We start from the raw sequence: 7084 nt of genomic DNA, 5'->3' as shown, positions 1-7084 counted from the left end.
ATTTATTTATTTATTTTAAAATTTAAAATTAAAGTAGAAAAACTTAATGAATTAGTGAGTTTGATCTATTTAAATTATAATTCAAGCTTAAAAATTATAATTCAAACTTAAAACTTTCAACTTAATCAATTTAAATTATAATATACACTTAAAATTTTTAATATATTTTTATTTTTTAACAGGCCCGTGGGTTGGCCCGCCTAACCCGCGATCCGCCTTGAGTTGGGTTGGGTTGGAGATTTTCCAACTCGCCAAGTTGGTGGATTGGCCCGCCCCGCCCCGCCCCGCCCCGCCATATGATGGATCCGTCATGGGTTGGCCCATTTGACAGCTCTACATTTGTGTAAGCATTGACATATCTCACTTAGGACACTCCCTAATACAGCTCCATTCTCATGGATATGTTCATTACGTTCTTAGCCATGTACACATTTGATTCTATGAGAAGTTTTAAGAATTATGCTTTTCAATTCTTTTCGAAGCGACCCCACTTCTTTCTCACATAGGTAATATCTCAAAAGTAATTCACATTACTCTACTTGATGATTAAAAGTCTTGTGCTTAACCTTTATCCTTCACTGATTTATTAGGTTGTTCCCCCACAGTGATCGACTTAATCAATGCAATTAGATTATCCCTTTGAATCTAATTCTTGGGATCTCTAGTCAGCATAGGTTGAGTCTCTTTTGCACCAATATATTCCATCAGTAGCATTCTCATCCCTTATGATGAGCTCGTAACTAACTCTTTGTTTAACCCTTTGGTTAGCAGATCCACTAGGTTATCCTTTGAATTTACATAGTCAATAGTGATAACTCCCATTGAGAGTAGTTGTCTAATGATATTGTGTCTATGAAGTATATGCCTAGACTTATCACTATTCAGTTGACTCTATGTCTAGCTAATTGTTGATTGATTATCACAAAATATGTAAATTACCATCACAGATTTTGTTCATTTAAGAATATCTTCTAAGAATTATCATAGTCATTCAACCTTTTCACTATATTTATCAAGGGCTACAAACTCAAATTCCATCATTGATATGGTTATTATGATTTTATAAGAAGATTTTCACGAAATGACTACACCTCCCCAAGTGAATAAATATCCACTTGTAAACTTTGAGTTTTTCATGTCAGATATCCAATTTGCATCATTGTATCCTTCGATAATAGTTGGATATCTCATATAGTGCAGTCAAAATCATGATTATATTTCAAGTACCTCAGTACTCTGGTTATCCAGTTCTAATGCTCAATATTAGGATTACTCATGTATCTACTCAGTTTACTCATTAGTAGGCTAAATCTGATCATATATAACTCATTAAGTATATTAAACTTTCAATTACCTTGGAGTACTCTATCTGAGAAATAATCTCTCCTCAATTTTTTGATAGATGTTGGTTCGAATCTATCAAAGCCAATGCCAATGCAGTATCACCATTGGTGAATTTTTAAAGAATCTTTTTCGTATAATGGGACTAATTTAGAACAAGTCATTCAGATGTCCTAAAAATTTTGATTCCTAGAAGCATATCAGTCAGACTCATATTTTTTATGTCAAATCTTAAGTTCAATATAGTTTTAGTGGATTTAATCAAATTATCATTGCTCCCAATAATATGCCATCTTCGTAAAGATATAAGTGTTTTTCATGTAGACACATTTATCTTAAATTCACTACGTAAAGACATAAGTGATTTTCATGTAGACACAATTATCATATTCATTTATCTTAAATTCACTTTCTTTCATAGCATTATCAAATTTCTTATGCCATTACTTTAGAGTTTGTTTCAAGCCATATAACGACTTTACTAATCTACAAATCTTAGTTTTCTGTCCTGGAGTAGAAAACCTTTCAGGTTGTTCCATTTAGATTTTCTCTTCTAAATCTCTATTTAGAAAAGCTGCCTTTACATCTATTTGATGTATTTTTAGATTCCATAGAACGTCAATAACCAACAATACTTTAATGGAAGTTATTCTTGATACCAGAGAATCCGTATCAAAGAAATCAAGGCCTTTACGTTGTTGGTAACCTTTAATTACCAATCTAACTATATACTTATCAATCATGCCATTTGATTTTATTTTCTTCTTGAAAATCCACTTGCAATTGAGTGGTTTACTTTTTGGAGGAAGATCCACAAGTTCCCAAGTGTGATTTTGTAAGATATAATCAATCTCAAATGCAATTGTTTTTCTCTAGTGAAGTCCATTAGAAGAGCCTATAACTTCTGAGTAACTTTGAGAACCACTTTTCAACATGAAAGAGATAAAATCCATTCAAAAGGATTTTTTCCACTCGAGCTCCTTTACTTCGTCTGAGGTCAATGATGAGCTAGGGTTTCTTGCTTTTTAATCGATTCAATCTTTGGGTTTTGCATGAAAATAATTATTTATTGAATCGATTTGATCATGTTTGTGCTATATTATATAAATTGAGGCTTGATTATGATTTTCATGATTTAATGGTAATTTTTGCATTAATTTGGTTTTAATTGATTTTAGGGCTCAAATCGGACCCAACTCGAGCTCAATCGCGGTCAAATCGAGTCAAATTTGTCAAATTGATCAAGCCAACATGGAGGACATGACCTAGATCAAGCCCGATCAAAATTCCTGAATTTTTCACAAACCCTAGACTGCCCTAAAGCCTAGATCAAGCCCAGACCATCAGATCAGAAATCAACGATCCAGATTGATTAATTAATCAGCGGTATAAATCAGAAATTTTAATCGATGAACAGTGCGACGCTACTGTTCATCATTCCCGACCGAAGAACTCTGTTGAGGAGCGTAACTCGTGGCGCGCCCTCATCCACCCAAATTGCTTCCATCGTCATCCTTGGTCCTTGAGGAGTTCAACGCCGGCCGATTGGGTGAAATCCGGCAGCTGGAAGGCGCTCGACGGCGAGGATTTTGGCGGCGACGTTCACCTCTGTTTTTGCTTGCTCCGGTTGTCTGCTGCACAAAACGAAGCCTAGGTTTGAGGAGGGGTTCTCTGAGGATCTAGGAGTACCCTTGCATCGACAGAAGCACGATTGGAGCAAGGAAGAGGCTAGGAATCCAGTTTGTGCTAGCTTAAAAGCGTCTGCGCCAGCTCTGTTTCGGCCGGAGAGGGTTTCTTCGAGCCGAGCAGCGTTTGGGTTGCAAGGAAAACACACCAACGACCACGGGAAGACTCCTAAATGATCAGTGAAGCTGCTTGACACCCAGTTGAGGAGAATCGAAAGAAGAAAGGAGGAGGATGAGTTTACTGCTTTTGCATTTCTGATTGCTGTTTCTGAATTTTTGGTTTCTAATTGTTTCTGAAATTTCAATTCTGAATCTTGTTTAGAGCTTAGTTAATCAACATTTGCAATTGTGAATTCGAATTAGTGTTTAAACCATGGGATTTGGTAGCTAAAATTGCTGTGAGGTATCTCTGAATTTCAAGTTTCTTCGGGTAGGCAGATATCTTCGGCACTGTTCCGTGCCATTGGCACTGTTCCGTGCCAAGGGTGTTCTCCGTGTATCAGAAGCTAGTTAGATTAATTCAAGCATTTTGATTACGCTTTAGGGGTAGTTAGCTAGTCTCCATTTATTGTAGTTAGTTGTTTTTGCTTGGACCCATTGAATTGTGAAATCCATTTTGATAATCAGTAACATGTTGAATCCGAGCTTGCATAAGGGTTTAATTTGCTTTGGGATTTCATTTTTAGTTTAGCGAATTGCATTTTTCATTTACTTATCAATTTTAATTTTTATTTCATTTGAAAACCCCAAAATCCCATTTTCATAGAAAATCCCAAAAACACGACATCGGAAGCTCAATTTAAACAACTTTTCTACTAACCTTGGAAAAACACGACTCGAGGCCCCTATACTTGCTTGCTTGTGTTTATCGTGGGTTTTCGATATTTAAAATCAATTTGCAACCCTATTCGTGACATTGCAAATCTAGGGTTGTCAGTCAACCTCAACTAGTTCATCTACTTCTTCTTCTTGTGGTTCAAATGCGTGTTTTGAGAAACTTCCTTGCTCTTGGGTCTTATAAGGAAACTCATGTTCGAAGAATGAGATATTTTCCAATTCGATAATTGAGTTCTTATATATTTCCAGTATTTGAGACTCATACACAAGGAATTGGTAAGCACTGCAGTTATGTGCATATTCAATAAATATGCAATCAATTGTTTTTGATCCTATCTTGATTCTTTTTGAATCAGATGCCAAAACTTTTGCAAGACACCTCCATACTTGCAAGTATTTGTAGAATGATCATTTTCTATTTCACAACTTATAAGGGCTCTTATTTATTTCCTTTTGGGATACCTCATTTAAAAGGTAATTAATTATTAATATAACTTCCCCTCACATGTACTTTGACAATCCAGAGCTTACTATAAGAGCATTTAGTATCTCCTTCAGAGTGTGATTTTTTCACTCAACAATATTATTTTGCTAAGGAGTATAGGGAGCTGTTGTTCGTGTCTAATATCATGTTTATTACATAACTCAGCGAACAGTGATACATATTCATTACCTAAGTCACTTTGTACCACCTTAATCTTTTTATTAAATTGATTTTCAATCTCATTATTATAGAGAAAATTTTCTCTATAGTTTCATCCTTATCTTTGAGAAGATACACATAACAATATCTTGTGTTATCATCAATAAAAGTGATGAAATACTTATTCCCACCGTATGTCATTACTACTTTTAGGTTGCACACATTGGTGTGGATCAGGCTGATAGTTGATTGCTTCTTTCAACATGTTGAAAGGATGACCTTGTCATTTTCGCTTCAATACAAGTCTTGCACTTATATTTCTGGTTAACGTGAAATATAGGTATGCTTTGTATGTTAAATAATCTACGTAACATATCATAGTTGACATGTTCTAGTCTATCATGCCATAAACAAGAAAACTCAAATATATACATGGAAGAGCTTTCATTTTTATTAATCTTAGGCCTAGTGACTATCACACTAAGCTTGAACAACCCCTTGGTTACATAACCCTTTCCTACAAATATTTCACTTTTGGATAGAACAACTATGTTCAACTCAAAAATAATGTTAAGACCATGCTTTCTTAAAAGTGATTCGGATATCAAATTCTTTCAAATCTCCAGAACATACAATATATTGTTTAGAGTTAGCTCCTTGCCAGAGGTCATCTTCAACATTATTTTCCCTTGACCCTTAATGTATGAGGTTATTGAGTTCCCCATGAATAACTTTTTCGCATCTTTGAATTCTTCAAAGTTGTGGAGCAACTACTTATTAGAAAGACATGTTTGGTGGCACTGGTATTAATCCACCACTATCTCAGGTTTGAACCCATTAGGTTCACTTTGGAGACCACAACGTAGAGGTCCATGTCTGATCCCTTGTTCAGGTTGACATCCTTCTTCTTCTTTGACTTCTTGCATTCTGAAGACTTGCGACTGACTCGATCATACTTGAAGCACTTCCCAAAGAATTTCTTGCTTTCGTCTCCTTTAGGTCTCAATTTGGAAGACCTGGGAGTCTTCCATTTCAAGCTTTGGTTGTGCTCGATTACAGTGGCTTTCACAGTCCCAAGAGTGAACATCTTTCTGTCGGGGCTCCAGTTGTCTTCCTCAATTAGGAGTCGGACAATCAGATCCTCAACGCTCATCTCATTCCTCTTGTTCTTTAGGTGTTTCTTGAAATCCTTCAAGCTGAGAGGCAACTTTTCAATAATAGCTGTTACCTGAAAGGTTTCACTTAACATCATGCCCTCTGAGCGAATCTCATGCAAGATCGCTAATAACATGCATTTTCTTAGTTAAGTTTGGTTCTAATACTTGATGATTTTGATCCTCTCATTGTGTAATTATTGAGTATTAACACATTTCATGAGTAGGACTTATTTTGGACTATAATGCTTATTCCTACAAATTTTGGATTCAATCTTATATTTTCCATGTGTTTTTGTAGGCGACCTAAAGGGTCATGAAATTGGATCAAGTTCAAGCCAAGTGAAGCTAGCCCAATCCAATTCAAGTTCAATCTCATCCTATCCTATTGTGGATTCGGGTTTGGGTTCACTAAAGGATCCGCTATGATCACAACCCGCTAAGGAAGCTAGAGGAGGGAGCAAGAGGGATTCATTGAGGCATTCTACCCTTGGGAGAAACCCTAGCCACCACCATCATCCAACCATCACACCGCCACCTTCACTCCACCGCCCATTATCTCAATTCGTTGCCACCGGAAGAAGGCAAGGGGATTCCCTCTTCAATCCGACCACCTTCCATCCATCGAAGAGTCAAGGGATACCTTCTCCAACACGCCATCTCATCCACCCGCCGCATCATCTACGTGCAGTGTCAAAGTTGGAGATTCCTTCCTTCGCCGCGTCTTCCGTGGAGATTTTGCCACTACGCATCCACCTCCGGCTAGAGACCTAGGGAGTTTCATTAGATTTACCTTACTTCCTCATTTCTGAACATAGAGTAGATTTGTGACATGTCAAGTGTTTGTTCAAATTTCTCATGCAATTTTAGAAGTTGCTTGTCTTTAGATTTCACTTGTTTACTTTGTTGATGCACTTACTTACTTGTCTTTGCTTTGTTAATGCAATTTGTTATTAATGTTTAGTGTTCTTTCATTGTTTAGATGAATTAGGACTCAACACAACCCCCCCTCAGTCCAATCTAAAAGAAACATAAAAATCGGCTCCAATAACTACTAGAATTACCATACATTGGCTTTAATCGTTGGAAGACGATTCAGGTTGCCCTATACTACCTTAATTAAGGGGATTCAGTATAAATTAAGTTGGTGTGCTTATTTAGATGACAATCTAAGCTCAACATCAATCGCCTAAAGCTCTTAGACTTGGTTGATCACCGTTTTGGAGTCAACCATCTTATAGTCCAGGAGTCAACCCACAATGGATTTCTTGGCCCTTGCATCCTCTATCTTGTATTTTCTATCCAGGGACTCCTATAGCACCTAAGCCATTCTTTTTATGCTATACACAGTGTGCCACGAGTTGGCAAGGCAGTTGAGGATATAATTTTGACATAGAAACTCTGAATGGTTTCATGCTTTCACT

Source organism: Curcuma longa, chromosome 1 (genome assembly GCF_044706935.1).
Source record: "Curcuma longa cultivar G26 ecotype Majalengka, Jawa Barat chromosome 1, ITB_CL_G26_1.1, whole genome shotgun sequence".
Taxonomy (NCBI): Eukaryota; Viridiplantae; Streptophyta; class Magnoliopsida; order Zingiberales; family Zingiberaceae; genus Curcuma; species Curcuma longa.
This window is presented reverse-complemented; position numbering follows the sequence as displayed.